This window comes from Megalobrama amblycephala, linkage group LG14, assembly GCF_018812025.1.
Source record: "Megalobrama amblycephala isolate DHTTF-2021 linkage group LG14, ASM1881202v1, whole genome shotgun sequence".
Lineage (NCBI taxonomy): Eukaryota > Metazoa > Chordata > Actinopteri > Cypriniformes > Xenocyprididae > Megalobrama > Megalobrama amblycephala.
Window position 1 is genome coordinate 21,602,787 of NC_063057.1, and position 17,071 is coordinate 21,619,857.

The 17,071-nt window shown below is 37.3% G+C and overlaps 1 long non-coding RNA gene and 1 pseudogene across 1 annotated transcript; both read right to left on the bottom strand.

Moving 5' to 3' along the window:
• Positions 1 to 17,071, bottom strand: part of LOC125246011 — a 186,686-nt pseudogene that overhangs the window by 26,905 nt on the left and 142,710 nt on the right.
• On the bottom strand, positions 10,675 to 11,204 carry LOC125246060. The gene is made up of 3 exons (XR_007179705.1): positions 11,110 to 11,204; positions 10,875 to 10,999; positions 10,675 to 10,795 (listed from the first exon to the last, which is right to left on the bottom strand). It is a non-coding gene; the product is annotated as an uncharacterized LOC125246060 (long non-coding RNA).

Below are 17,071 nucleotides of genomic sequence, written 5' to 3' on the forward strand. Positions count from 1 at the left end.
CCAGTCACGGAAAGTAGGGACACAAGTCGGTTCTGGGGCATTTTGAGTTATTCACAGATTCTGAAAGTGTAGTCTCCAAGCTTTCCAACGATGTGTAACACATGGAAATCTGATAATATTTGGAGAAGTTGTGGCCATTTGATGGTAGACACTCAAAAAAGCTTTATGGACAGAAAATGACCTAAAGATTTTGCAGTTCTTGCCTGTTCTCACCTGCTGGGAGTGACAAAAGGGCTCATTTACATCTCATTTAGATAAGCCATACCCCCTGTAAAGCTGCATGGTTGCAAAGCAACGACAGACGCAACGGAAAAATCGGACCGCATACTATTAATAATAAAGGATAATGTGCATTGTAAATGTCAGTAATTTATCTTTTTTGACATTAGAACTTTTTGAACAGGATTCTGTGATAACCGTATAGTCCTGGTTTAGACCTCAGTTAGTGGTTAGACCTGGTTTGAGTCAAAGGATTAAAAAAATCCTGTACATTAAACTCTTCAATAAATACTTTTACTTTTGACTTATAACGCACATTTTACGTCTACGGATACTTTATACTTTTACTTACGTAGGAATTTAATCTGATACATTTACTATTACATTAGTAAATCCTTGTTAAGAATATTAAGTAGTAACTGGCTAAAATTACTAGTGTCACGTTCAATTAAAGAATAGTAAGGTTTACATGAGCTAAGTCATTCACACCAGTCAATTCAAGCAGTTGAAGCGTTATTCAAATTAATAGCAGATGCTAACATTACCATCTAAAAAGCCCATTATAGTAATGGGGGTTTTTGGCAAGTGATACAATGCTAACGATTACAATTAAAACGACAGTCCTGAGCTAGCTAATAACAATAGACACATGAGATAATGTGTAGCCTACGTGTTCTTAGAATTAACATAAAACGACAAACTTTGATGTTTATGGAAACTCACCCCATAAGAAGCAGAAAAGATCTTGTTGCCTCCAATGAAATAAGTTGTTCGGCACACTTTCTCTTTGTCGGGGTCTTCTTTGTGGATGTGACCATCTCCGAAGTTTGCACTATGCGTCTGTTTGCCTCTAAATGTCCAATAATTTGCATGTCCTGCCACTCTTTTTTCCGCAGCTAAAGAATCCAGCCGTATGTTGTACTTAAAAACATTTTCGGTGTAACAGCCACGGTTCAGCTCGTCTGCGATATTCTTTGTGGCGTCCATCTTCATTAAATTTTTATATCAGCTAGAGCCGGCCAGAGCGCTGCATAAATAAGTAGCCATGCTTCCTTTGGAGGGCGGCGGCAATAACAAAAGAAACAAAAGCCAGCGTATGCGATTCCAGTATGGAAATACAAACAGACAATGACACGCCCCTACTGCGAGACAGAATCCCAGAAAAACAAGCCGATTTCAACCTGAAAATGTACGCTTTTAAATAAACCAATACTGCTATCTAAAACACAGAGATGCTTCTTCGTGATCTCAACTAACAGATTCTGCAAAAAAACGAAAATCACCAATTTTGAAAAAAAAAAAAAAACCGCTTCTTTCTCAGTTTGCTCAATAGTTGTGCTGCCGACTTGTGTCCCTGGTTTCCATGACGGGTCACAAATGAACTTGCTTCGTTAAAAATGCATTGACGCAAATGAGGAAAAAAAAAACCCTTTCAATCATTGGCTTTTGCTACATTCCTCATGCTAGCTTCACACAGAAAAAGCCAGGGAGGATAGCCTTGTATGGTCTGTTTGGGGGGGGAATTTGTGCTCTCCCTGATTATTAAAATGGGAGGTAGTCCCCAGAAGCTGATGCTCCCTGTTTTACCTTATCATGGAGCTCATGTTAAGGACAGTGAATTTTAGAACAGAGCCATACTTACTCATTTAGTTATTTCTATCATTGCTCTAGCTACATTTCTTATATTGGCTTCACATAGCTTGATTTGTTCTTTATAAATATTGTTGCTTTGGCTTCCTGAAATGCACATCTGGATCCTCGGCTGGCTCTTCGATTTAGCAGGAAGAGCCAGAGAGGATTGCCTGGTATGTTCTGTTGGGGGGATTTTCTGCTGCTCTCCCAGTTTAAAAATGGGAGGTTGTCCCTAGAAGCTGCTGCTGTTCCCGGTCTTGGCTTTTCATGGAGCTCATGAAAAGGACTGGGAATTTAGAACAGAGCCATACCGCCAAATTATAACTTTAGCAAAATATGCCAATAAAAAATTGACTAAATTTTGTCTCTTGTAATTTTTGACTTAAGTGGTCCTGACTGAAATTGAGCGTCAGCGTTAGTTCAGGCAGGCCTCGTAGTCAAGCTCTTCTAACAGCTGATTCACAAATTCCAGCCACACCCATATCAGCTGATCCGGTTTCTATGGACTACATTGGCAACTCTAAAATAAGGCGCATTACTTAAACGCAGCTTCCGTCTCTCTGCTTGCTTGGCTGCTTCCACTACACGCTGCTTGCAACCCTCCTCCTCCCCAGCTCCTCCTTAAACTTGTGTTGAACTTAATCAGTGTCATTTTGTTGTCATTGATGCAGGCTCTGTTCTTCCAGTTTAAAAATGGGAGGTTGTCCACAGAAGCTGCTGCTGTTCCCGGTCTTGGCTTTTCATGGAGCTCATGAAAAGGACTGGGAATTTAGAACAGAGGCATACCGCCAAATTGTAACTTTAGCAAAATATGCCAATAAAAAATTGACTAAATTTTGTCTCTTGTAATTTTTGACTTAAGTGGTCCTGACTGAAATAAATAATAATAATAAAAAAAAATTGAGATGACTTGTCTGTGTTTGTATAAACACCCTGTCCAGTCATGGCTGAAGGCACACTGTTCTGTTGTGTGACAGTGTACTGCAATAACTGTTATGTGTTTTAATTTCATTCTAATGAATAAAAGTTTATATTGAATGGATTGTGTTTTAGGGGACATGTAAAATCTCCTAGATGCTTCCACATGCACTTTAAACTTTCAGCATATTTCCAGTGGTTACACAAATGAACCCCAAACACTTGAACGTTATTAAGCACTCTCCAAAGGACACACTACAGCTCATAGTTTGAGGAATCTCAAATATACTGATCTCTGCTAACTTTGATATATTGTAACAGGTAGAGCTCAAAAGGTTCCACATGATGGAGCAGCCTACTGAACAAACTACAAGTCAGTGTTTCACTTCAAATGAAGTTTGGAGATAAGAATCCTTTTTACATAAAGACATATGATTCGAGTGTTGTCCAAACATGTGGTGCTGAACATGCACGGTTCCATTGTGTGCCATTCTAGCTTCTAAGTGTTTTGATTTATTTTTAATGAATCAATGTTCAAGTTTAAGAAGTTTCTGAAAACTCCAGAGTTTACAAAAACAATTTGAAGATGTTTGTGCATCATTTAGAGAACTTCTGTTTGCAGTTCTTACTCCTTGAAGTTTCAATATCTTTTTCATTTGCAGCACAGATTGACCTAAAATGGTGTTGTCATTATCAAGCTCTCTTTAAAAGACATACCACACCATATAGTTTGACTATGGTCATATCTTCTGGGTTCTGCTGATTTTTGTATGGTAACATATTGTGTTCAATACATTTTACAAGGGAAAACACAAGGTTTCAGAACATGCTGTAAGTTCTTCCTTGTAGCCTACTGAACGTACTACAGGCCAATGTTTCAACTCAGCTGAAGTTTAGAGATGGTCATTTTCATTTAAATATGCCTGTGGCTGACACGGTAGAGTTTCACCTAAGACCTTCAATAGATATTAATGGTTAAAAACATTGCATTTGTATGTTTATTCACTGGAATGAATAAAGATTTTAAAGTACACACTACACCTCACAGTTTGACTGTGGACATATATAAACAGTTAATTTGACTATGTGATTATTGGGCATATAGAGCTCAATATAATTTTATGGTGGAACAGGTTGTTTTACAGTTATTGGTAATGTAATTCTTTCACTTCACTGAATATACTACAGGTAAAAGTTGCACTTCAGATGAACTTGGCTGTGTTCATTTTTAACTAGACTTATCTAGACTTAAGTTTGCATGACATGGCTGCAGTTCATTGTGCTGAAACTAATATTTAAGCTGCGTGCCAGTGTATTAAAATAACAAGTTAAAGTGGTTTAATTTTTTTATAAGCCTGAATTTGTTTCTATATTTTTCCCCAAAACATTTATCAGAAACAACATTACAGCCCTTGTGTGCAAAAAAGAATAAAACTTACATCTTGAAGTTGCACTACCTGCACCTTGAAGTTTAAATATCTTTTTATCTTTTAATCTTTTATGCACAGATTGACCCAAAATCACTAAATCATTATCAACACCCTCTAAAGGACATACTACATCTCCAAATTTGGGGATTGTCCCATCTGCTGAAGTCTGCTGACTTTGATAAACAGTAACATAAAGCAACCAATAATTTGTACAATATGGACCAGAAATGTTCAGAACATGCTAGAATGTCTTCCTTGTAGCCTACTGAACATCCCACAGGCCAATGTTTCAACTCAGCTGAAGTCTGGAGATCCACAGTCAGCATCTGACATGGTACAGTTTTACCTTACAACTTCAAAATATTTTCAATAAATTAGACAGTTTCCTTTTAATTGACTTTGAAATAATGTAGCATACTCTAAAGTACACATTACACCTTATAGCTTGGGTATGGCCATTGTTTGAAAAAAAGAGACTTGTCTATGTTTTATGGACATGTTGATGTCCATGCAAATGGTACTGAATGTACTTAAATAACTTCATGCTTTGACTTGTTTTTAATTAACAAACATTTAGGTTTTGATAGTTTTTCTCTGGTTTACACAAAAAGATAGCACTGGTTTAAAAAATCCTAAGCGTGGCTTGAAGAATGTATAAAATCTCCTAGATGTTCTTACCTGCACCTTGGTGACTCGGTATCTTTCCAGTGGTTACACAAATGAACCCCAAACCACTTGAACATCATCAAGCACTCTCCAAAAGACACACTACAGCTCATAGTTTGGGTATGGTCATATCTACTGAGTTTCATTGACTTTGATATATGATAACATATAAAACTCAATAGTTTTATCATGATACAACAGAAAGCTTCAGAACAGAATTTCTTTCTTTCTCACAGCCTAGTGAACAAACTACAACTCGGCTAACTTATGGGACGATGAACCTGTTTTAATTAATTCATGATCCAGTCCATGTTATATGGGAGCTGTCCACACGTGTGGTGCTGAATGTCAGTTCTGCTCTGCTCCAATGTATTGAAATAACTTTTTCTTTGTTTTAAATGTCTTTTAAAACATTTCTTTAAAAAAATCTGGCCATATGTGTATTTTGTAACATGTATCATCCTTAAGTTGCACCATTAAGTTGTCTATCTTCAAGTTTCAACATTTTTTCAGTCATTGCATTGGTTGACCCCAAAAACTTTATCATTGTGAAGCACCCTCTAAAGAAAACAATACATCTGGTAGGGATTGTTATATCTGCAGAATTCTTCTGACTTTGATATTCTGTATATAGCATGAATATAGCACTCAATAGATTTTACAAGATGGAACAGAAATATTAAGAAAATGCATGAATTTCTTCCTTGTACCCTATTGAACATACTACAGGTCAATGTTTTACCTCAGATTATATTTGGAGATGCTCATTGTTATAAAGCCATGACAGTATCTGACATTTTCATCTTAAAACTTCAGTATCTTTTTAATGATTACACAGATTGGCCTTAAATGAGTTTGACATTATGAAGCATACTTTAAAGTACACACTACATGATCATGCTTAATAGGGTTACTTGACTTATAATAATAAGGTAATATATGGAGCGCGATACCTTTCACAAGGTGGAACAGGTTGTTTCAAAATTGTTTGTAATGTCTTTTTATAACCTTACTGGATATACTCCAGAAAATGTGTTGCACATTAACAGATTACACATTCACATTAAATGTCTCACATATTAACAGTTATTTTCAATGCATGGGCTGGGTTGTGTCTTTATTAACAGGTTTATCATCTTCAGACTTCAGCTGATGTGAAACTGTGACTTATAGTAGATATGACCATACCCAAACTATTTTTTCTTTGTTTCTTTTATTTAACCAGGAAGTCTCATTGAGATTTAAATTCTCTTTTACAAGAGAGACCTGGCCAAGGTAACAGCCAAACAGTAAGACAATTTTAAAATACAACAGGTACACATTACAACAATATTTAAACACATCTTCTCAACAAAAACAATCACAATCTTCCAGTACTACTCTCTTTGTAATGCATTTAAATTCACCAATAGACACAAATTTATCCAGTTTTAGATCTTTTTTGCAACTTGTTCCATGCCCAGGGTGCATAATATGAAAAAGCAGTTTTCCCCAGTTCTGTACAAACTCGAGGTATGTTAAAAAGCAAACACTTGGAAGAGCGTTGCTGGTAATTTCCATAACAAAGACAAAGAAGAGTGCAGAGATAAGCTGGAAGTTAATATAATAATAAATAATAAATAAAGCTTATCATCAATCCAAATGCCTAAGTACTTATAAAAAGGTACTCTTTCAATAACTTTACCATCAGATGCAAAAATACTAAAATTATCAAGTACTTGTGCCTGAGCTTTTGAAAAAACCATAAACTTTCTTTTCTGTGAATTTAAAATTAATTTTAAACTAACCAGAGCATCTTCCAGTGTCTGAAATGCAATCTGAAGCTCTTTCACCGCTTGTGTTATAGATGGAACAAGTGTATAAATAATAGTATCATCAGCATTTTTTGCTTGAATGTCCTTACCCAAATCATTTATATAAATAGAAAACAAAATAGGTCCTAAAATGGAACCCTGGGGGACCCCTTTAGATATATCAAGAAAATCAGATTTGAGATCCTCCACATGAACACACTGAGTCCGATCTACCAAATAATTTCTAAACCATTTCAATGTTCCTGGTCTGAAACCAACACTGCTAAGTTTATTTATCAGTAAATCATGACTATGAGCTGTAGGGTGTCTTTTGGAGAGTGCTTAATGACGTTCAAGTGGTTTGGGGTTCATTTGTGTAACCACTGGAAAGATACCGAGTCACCAAGGTGCAGGTAAGAACATCTAGGAGATTTTGTACATTCTCCAAGCCATGCTTAGGATTTTTAAAATGTTTTTGTGCTATCTAGTCAAAAACCTGAAAAAGCTGACTCCTTAAAATAAATTGAAACAACAATTATTTCAATACATTGGAGCAGAGCAGAACTGTGCACATTCAGCACCACACGTGTGGACAGCTCCCATGTAACATGGACTGGATCATGAATTAATTAAAACAGGTTCATCATCCCATAAGTTAGCCGAGTTGTAGTTTGTTCACTAGGCTGTGAGAAAGAAATTCCAGCATGTTCTGAAGCTTTCTGTTGTATCATGATAAAACTATTGAGCTCTATATGTTATCATATATCAAAGTCAATGAAACTCAGTAGATATGACCATACCCAAACTATGAGCTGTAGGGTGTTTTTTGGAGAGTGCTTGATGATGTTCAAGTGGTTTGGGGTTCATTTGTGTAACCACTAAAAATATATGGAAAGATTAAAGTAATGTGGGCGCATCTAGGAGATGTTGTATGTGATCTAAGTCACAAGTCCAGACACAAACCATTGAAATAAAAAAATATATATATTCTTTAAAAGGAAATTGGAACAGTTCTCTCAATACACTGGCAGCAGAACTGTGTGCCTTCAGCCATGACTAGACAGCAACAAGTCTTACAAACACAGACAATTCCAAAAATTGCAATTTACAATTTATTTGTGGTTACACGTTTAACTGCAATATATTCACTAAGGTTAAAGAAAGACATTACGGTCCATTTTAAATCAACCTATAACACTAGTTAAAAAGTATGCTGTAGCATTACAAAGTCAAGTGGACTCTGTAGATATGACCATACCCAGACTTTGAGGTTCATTGAAGTGTGCTTGATAATGTAAAAGTTATTTAAGGGCAGTATGCATAATCATTAAAAAGATATTGAAGTTATAAACTGTACTATGCTGCATTTTCAAACTTTTAATAAAGTATAAAGTATAAAAAAAATCATAATATTCAGTCATTAATATATTTTAAAAATGAAGATAATCTGATACATTTTTATAACTGAATTCAGTTGTTTCAATCTAAAGCTGCTGACAAATGGAACAAAAAACAACAAACAAAACAAATAGCATGTTATTAAGACTTCTCTACGATTTACTGTCCAACCATGTGGTGTTGAATGCTTGTGGTTGTGTTTATCATTCTGATAATAAAAGCATTTAGAGTTTTTACAACGTTTTGGGTTTGGTAGTTTTGATGGGCGACTTATATGATGACAAAAATAGTTGAAAACCTTAAATACCTAACACATGTACCAGCTGTATAACTCCAAATATTACTATTTTTTAATTGTTGTACAAATTGAATCAAAAGTTGGGTATAGTGGTAAAGTCACATAGTTCACTTGATTTTGTTCCTCAAGCTGGACATATTTATGTGAACTCAACTAAATAGACTAGATTTGACATTTTCATTATTCTTCTGGATTTTGGTGGTGTTAAATTTTGGATATTCTCTCTGGAGCATGTTGAATTTGGATTTTAGAGGACTTATAGTTTCCTTTGCTGGTGTTTATAATTTGATGATGTTTTCAGATAAAAAAAATAAAACAAGTAAAATGGAAAAAGTAGTGTTGTATTCAGTGAAATACAAAAAACACAAAACACTTCAGTTTACATGTTTTTTTATATATATAAACATGGAAACAAAGTAAACATGGTAAAAAACAAAAAAACAAAACATTACATCTGCCACAAAACAGAAAATCAAAAAATGTTCACGAGCACATTGCACAGGACCATGATTCATCTTCAGGTGGGACCACTATTTTTAGGCATTTAGTGTGAAACCACCTTCTGCATAATTCACACTGTATCTAATAAGAAAATTGAAAATATGATATTAGAATTTTTTGACCATGTTAGTATTTTTTTTTTTAGAAATTAGTTTTTTTTTCCACATTTGCAGTGTTTCATACAGTATCCCACAGAAGTGAGTACACCCCTATTTGATTATATCTTTTCATGTGACAACACTGAAGAAATGACACTTTGCTCCAATGTAAAGTAGTGAGTGTACAGCTTGTATAACAGTGTAAATTTGCTGTCCCCTCAAAATAACTCAACACACAGCCATTAATGTCTAAACCGCTGGCCACAAAGTATCAATATATTGTGTAGCTACCTTTATTTTCCAGCACTGCCTTTGCTGGCCACAAAAGTGAGTACACCCCTAAGTGAAAATGTCCAAATTGGGCCCAAAGTGTCAATATTTTGTGCTGCCACCATTATTTTCCAGCACTGCCGTAACCCTCTTGGGCATGGAGTCCTTTTCCACTCCTCCATGATGACATCACGGAGCTGGTGGATGTTAGTCAAGTCAAGTCAAATTTATTTATATAGCGCTTTTTACAATTGGTAATTGTTTCAAAGCAGCTTTACATGTTAGAAGCACAGAAAAAAAAGAGAAGTGGTTATAAATAAGCTGTACAAGCAAGCGTGGTAATATGTAACATATACAAGATGGTGCTACATTAAGCCAATGTCGGCTGACTCCCAGGGGTGGAAAAAAACCCCTAGGAGAAAAACCCAGCGTGCTAACACTGGGAAAAAAGTCCTAGGAGGGAAAAAACCCCTTGGAAGATATATATAATATATGTAAATGGATATGGAGATCAAAATCTGAATTATACATTTTTATTATAGAGATTAAAAATAGATTATATAAAAATATATGTAAGCGGATACGGAGATTAAAAATCTGAATTATAGATGCAGCCAGAACTGGATCTGTAGGCCCATTGTCTCCTGGGCTACGTTGTAGTCAGGTCCAGACACAGGTTCTCCATCTGATCTGGATACGGCCTGGATCCAGCACCCGGCAAACCTCAGGATAAGCAGAGAGACTGATATTAGTGTAGATGCCATTCTTATTCTGATGTAGAGACCTTGCGCTCCTCCACCTTTAGATCTGGAGACATTCTTTAGCAAGGCAGTGGTCGTCTTGGAGGTGTGTTTGGGGTCATTATCATGTTGGAATACTACCCTGTGGCCCAGTCTATGAAGGGAGGAGATCATGCTCTGCTCATTCATGGTTCCCTCAATGAACTGTAGCTCCCCAGTGCCGGCAGCACTCATGCAGCCCCAGACCATGACACCCCCACCACCATGCTTGACTGTAAGCAACACTTGTCTTTGTACTCCTCACCTGGTTGCCACCACACATGCTTAACACCATCTGAACCAATTAAGTTTATCTTGGTCTTTTGTGGCCAGCGGTTTAGACATTAATGGCTGTGTGTTGAGTTATTTTGAGGTGACAGCAAATTTACACTGTTGTACAAGCTGTACACTCACTACTTTACATTGGAGCAAAGTGTCATTTCTTCAGTGATGTCACATAAAAAGATATAATAAAATATTTACAAAATGTGAGGGATGTACTCACTTCTGTGAGATGCTGTAGTTATTACCATAGGATTTAATATAATGATTACCCAAATGCAGGTCTCTAACTTTAAAATAATTGCAGTGTCAAGGGAAAAGTAAACTGTAATTCTGAGTACAATACAAGAAACTACAACAGTACTTTCATAATTGTTTTGAAAATAATACCTGATGCCAGCAAAATATCTTTTGCCACCTGCCATCTACAGTTGTACATCCACTCCTCTGAGGGATCGATAGTGATGCTCTTAGGGATGTTAGGGAAGTTCTCCACCACCTCTTTTGCCATCTAGAGAGACAGCAGTAAACAGTACAATGAAAAACACAAAGTTGCAACACATTCATGTACACCTTTTTTCTCCCGTTACCTGCATCACAATCACCACAGCTCACACTATATTCCTAAAGTGTGTTAGGTATTGTGCCAGCCTTCCATTTTATGTTGATCCAATCCTCTCTTGCATTTTGTTCCTTTCTCATTTTGAAGTATTCACTAAAGTTGGACAAATACATGGAATCAGTTTTGTGACATTCTTTCAAAGTTTTATGATGTATCTGAATAGTCACAGGTTGTTGGAAAAAAAAACAAACAAGGAAATGTACCCAAATCTGCGACATGCATGTGAAGCTTCCTCAGTTTCCATGGCAACACATTGAGGGTCAAGCACAAAGATTGTTTCAGATTTAGCATGCAGATACTAGGATAAAGAAACAATACATTATTATTGTTCTTCTTCTTCTAATTATTATTATTATTTATGCTAGTAATAATAATAAAACAATGTCCTTCTTACATAAGTATTTAGATTGATTAATACGCTATGGAATATAATGCAACAGTATGTCTTGTTTATTTTTTTTACTTACAATAAACTTCCAGTGCACATTCTTTATGTTTACAAAAGTAATCGCCCCATCGTATTTCGTAAGTTGACCTGTTTCATAAAAGGATCGAAATTGAATCAGTTATTTTTGCATAGATGTAAAGGCTTAAAAAAAAAGTTCTGGAATTACTTACTGTTCATAAACCTTGTCTTATCATCTGCTCCTCCGTGCCATGCAGAATTACATCTGTTGTGAAGTGGCTTAGCTGATATAGTGGAGTAGTTGATCCCTTTGCATTAAGAATGTTTCAGATGTAACTCTCTATAGCCTGAATCCATCAAGTACAAAAAGATGGCAATATTGACAGTAAAATTACCCAGATTCTGTCCAAAATGCTATACTGTCTTACTAGTACATAAAGTAGCTATTGTCATAATTAGCATACCTCTCCAAATATCCATTTATGGGGCTTCAATGTTTGAAATGTTCGATGATGGAATAAGAACTCGCAATTTTCATTTGAGTCCTGCACAATAGCTACAAGTAGCTCTGTCGGCTTCTTTGTCCACAGCATCTTAACCTACAATGACAAACTTGAATAATTTTTCTTAAATTAAATATTACAATTAACATTTCTTTCTGCTTGTGTAACTGCACAGTTCTTTTTGGGGTAATTTATTGAATGTAATATTATTATTCTTACTTCTTTCTCTGGAAGAATTTCTTCTGAAGGAACATTACAGTGATCATGTGTTAATCCTTGTTCCTCTCTCTTCTGAGTTGCTGGAGGTAGAGGAGTTGTGTGTCTTTTTTTGGTCTTTTTTTGTGGGGGACTGGCACTGTGTGTGGATCAGAGTAGAACTTGGATTTCCTAGCCAGGAATCTTGCCTCTTTCCTCTATCATGTCTCAGTGGGGTCACTAACATTCATTGGTGGTGCAGGCTTGAGCAGTAAACCTTGGGAAAGGTTGTGCTGGATTACATCTGGCTTGCAAGGATGGGTGCATTATCCTGATGAATGTACCTGGTGTCATTTTTTTCCTTTTAGCCATAATGGAGTGCTTGACGATGCCAAACCATTTCTCCACATGGCAATTGGTGTCCCTTGTCTTGTCGGTCACTTGGCTTGTCACGCTGGAGGCATGTCTTTTCAGATCACCCAGAAGCAAGCCACTCCACACTGGAAAAATTCCAATATAATTGTCAAAAAGGAAGTTGAGGGTTCCCTGGACAGAAGTACAGATTATCTTCTGAGATGTCATGTGTGTCCTCTGCTCCCTAGCCTCTTCCAACACCTTCTGAAAATAAGAAGTGAAACGTGAACTGCCCATGATTGTTTTTACTTGTTTTTTTTTCTTCTACGTCCCACTTGCTTTCCTCCAGTTCATTTTCATCAGAGGGTTTGTTGGATATTTTGATAATTGACTCCAAAAGAACAACACTTTCCTCAACACTTTTTGTGTAATTTGGAGTTGTTAGGATGGTGCAAAATGGTCTGAAGATATGTGTGGCTTCAGGCATGGTGCTTGCATTTTGGATTCTGGCAAAGCAGAATGTTGTAAATTCTACGAGGCCCTTGTCTTCTGTGTGCCTGAGCATTGCATGACGAACTGCTTTCAAAACATGGGCAGAGCACATATGCAAAATGGTGAATGGTTTCAAATCCTCTGGTAAAGTTGACATTTTCCTTGTTAAACGCAAGGAAGACACTGTGCATCAGTGCCCAGCTATAGTCCGTTTCCACCTGCGAGATGTGCACTTGTGTGTATCTTGAGAGATGAAGTGCAAACTAGGGATGTCCCGATCACGTTTTTTTGCCCTCGAGTCCGAGTCCGAGTCATTTGATTTTGAGTATCTACCGATACCGAGTCCCGATCCGATACTTCTATAATACATGGAAAAGAATAAAGAAGAGCGAAAAAAAAACAGATCCAGGAACAGTGCTTTTCAGGTTTTTCAGGAATCTAACAATCGTTTTCACGTACAGAAAATGGATAAAGTAATCAAATATAAAATATCACTGCATATTATCTTTACTGTATAAAATAAATAAAGATGAATCATTATTGAAGTTACAAAAACTATTCAGTCAAGAGCAGTGAGTGATTTCTTTGTTATTTGTTGTTTGATTTAACATTAAAAACAGGCAGCAGGAATAGTTTTTTTCCCTTTAAGACATGCACGATCCAGTACATATACTGTTACACATGCGCTGTCTTTCTCGACTAGCCTAATATACGTTCACTTAAGACATAACCGACTATGTTTGCTAGGATACTCGCTAGGACGGGCATGTTGACATAATTTTTTGTATGAATTTGTCCGCTGAAGCGCAAGACTTGAAAGAGAACTCAGTATTTGCGCGCTGACTGAAATAAGCGTGTGCGCGCTTCGGATGAGCGCACTCAAATCTTCTCACAGCGCGTTCGAGTTCTCTTTTGCGTCTTGTTCTTGAAGGTTTAAATCAGCAAGTCTTAAATGAGTTAGTTTAAACACAGACAGCAACGTGTGCTGTTCAGGTCTCACCTGTATCAACACCCGGGTGATGACGGCGTAAATGGACATCAGAGCATACGGCACTCGCAGTTAACAGTTTACAAAGAGTGACTGTTTTGTCCACGCTTTCTGATTATCGTTGTTGTAACGTTTTGGGCATCCATCGACTGAAACATACATTATTTGAACTCTCTCTGTCTGTTTTCCACGTTGCTATTTTAAACAAACCATATTAACCAATAGATGCGTCGTCATTCGAGATGGACCGCGGTGCAAGTGCGTACCTAACCGTAAGTGGAGAACCGTAGGGTTCGATTTTTTACTGAGAACCGTTGCACCCCTAATACATCCGAGTCCTGATCGGGAGGTAACGTCCGATTCCGATCGAGTCTGAAACCACGTGATCGGGCCCGATTTCCGATCACGTGATCGGATCTGGACATCCCTAGTGCAAACTGCATTAACCAAAACGTAATGGGGGGAACTGAATGTTCATTCGAAAGCATTTCAGAGACTGGGAGGGGTGGTGCATACCAACCCCCTCCTGGAAGTGTAAGGGAGTAGTACAGCACTTTTTTGTCTTGATTTAGAATTTTTGAAACCAGTCCCCCAGTGGCATCAAGGTAGAGGGTCACAGGACACTTTTATCTCAGGTGTTTCACAAGAATACTGATGCCCATTTCTGTGTACAAATGGACCCCCAAAAGGATCCATGCTGAAATGCTGAATGTATCCTGGCATTTTGAAATAGAATTATTTGAAAAAACAGAGTGTGACACATCCTATGGCACCTTTTAACATTTTAAATTGTTCTCTGATATCTACATAGAGGGTATGTGGCTTTTTTAAGGTCAAAAATTTTCCAGATATGGTTTTACAACTCCATTTACAACCCTACAAATAGACTCTATGCACATACTCTGCTTACGTATTTCTGGTAGAATCTCAGACCGCGTCTTTACTTCCACTTAGCGCATTCTACAGCGAAGTACTACCGGCAAAACTCATTCATAACATTTCTCATTCATAAAACAGCGATTTATAATTTAAGTATTATTATATTATATTATATTATTATATTATATTATATTACATTATATTATAGTTAAGCATTACTAATGGCTTCCAGAAAGTTTAAATATCAATGGCGTGAAGACAGTAGTTCGACTGACCACTGTTGTGTCCCGTTATGTGTGGCCTCCTCAAAGTTCAACTCTGTACTGAGTTTCCACACTTTTCCTGTGGATGAAGAAACACGCAGAAAGTGGATTCACAGCATTCGACGTGAGCGATTTAACATCACATCTCATACAGGGGTCTGCAGTCGTCACTTTATAAGTGATGACCTGATCGAGCCATCGAACCCTAAAGGACGCCGCTTGCTGAGGAAGGGAGCTGTACCAACCTTATTCCAGTGGAACGGCTACTACGTTGCTGAACCAAGGCGCACCGGGGTATGGCAAAGAAGGGAGGATTACACTCCAGTGGATGAGGATCCTGTGCCAATGGATGCCCAGCATCTGGAACATGATTATTGTTCAGTTCCAGAACCCGCGGCAGTTGATAATGCACTGAATCAAACTGAGGATCTCCGTAAAGAGGTGGACCGACTAAGGAAACAGGTGCGATTTGCTGCTTCCAATGATGATGTAAGGTTCTACACTAGGTACGATTTAAACCCTATATGTTTGTGTGTGTGTGTGTGTGTGCAGGCCCGGATTAAGAACACGTTGGGCCCTGGGGCTATAGCAACACCAAGGGCCCCCTTTCATCTGATTGCCATTCCACAGTGTCTTGTACCACAAGAATTTTTTTTTTATTGTTATCATTTTTATATTTTTACAAATTTCATTTTATCAAATCATTTAATATGCACAAGCACACTAAATATTCCATGCTATTTAACATATTTTAAAATATATTTAACATATAAAATATTTAACATATTTTAAAATTGTATTGCATATATTGCTGACACAATAATTCTTTCCTCTGATTAACACAAAATAAACTATTTTGAAGAATGTGGGTAACCAAACAGTTGATGGTCCCCAGTGATTTCCACATTATATTTTTTTCCTACTATGAAAATTAATGGGGACCAGCAACTGTTAGGTTACCCACATTCTTCAGAATATTTTCTTTTGTGTTTAACAGAAGAAAGAAACTCATTCAGGTTTAAAACAACTTGAAAGTGAGCATGTGATGACAGGATTTTAATTTTTGGGTGAACTATCCCTTTAAGGACAAGGGTCCGCATGCTAACTATTAGGATGCTGTCACTTTAAGACCTGCACGCGTCCGATTTTCTCAACTCACTTCAGACATAACCAACTGTGTTTATGTAAACCTTTTGTGTATTTGACAGTATTATAGCGCAATCAGACGCGAAAGATGAAGTCCAGTAGTCAGGTGCTGTTTGACAGGCTTAAGTGTGTGTGCACGCTTCGGGTGTGGGGTCAGAAAAAGCGCATCTCAGAACAGCACACGAATGACATGTTTAACTGGCAGGGCTTTAAAGCACATGCAAATAAAGAACTTTTGTGATTGCGAATAAGTGCAGTGTCCCGTGAGTAACTCTACCGCTGTGTTAACATGTGATGTGAATGTGTCGAGGTCGAGTTGTACGGATGGAGGCACCAGCAGAACTGCAACTGATAGAATGTGCTTCAAAGGCAGATAGTGGAGACAAGTCACACGACATTGGTGTTCGTCAAAACACAGTAGGAAAGTTAATTCGGGATTTTTACACGGGTGATGATGATGAGAGAAAAACACTGACATTCTGAATTCAAACGGCAATAAAATCAATCGACTCGTCCCTGTAAATGTTGAAAACTCCTTACGTTTTCATGAGAAACAATTACCATCCAAATAGGGCTTAACTCGTTATAAGAATAATAACTTGCTGCAGCTGCTATCTCACCTTCTTCAACGTGTAAAGCACGCAGATTGGCGACGGTGTCAGTGGGTGAAGATAATTGTGAGCTGCCGCTGCACGCTGGGTCTTCCACTGGCTCGGATGTTTTATGTGAACTGAAGTAGTTAGTTAGTTTTGGAATTTTTGCTGTAAGATTAGCATCCCTTTTCTCCCTTTCAAGCTTATTTTTCCTTTTTTTGCGCACCACTATCACTTTTGTTTATCATTTTGAACACCAGCGAGGCTGAACAAGCAATAAAGGCCAATTTCATTTCCCATTTTCTACATGCGATAGCATAAGCAAAGAGGCGTTTCCCGATGTCAT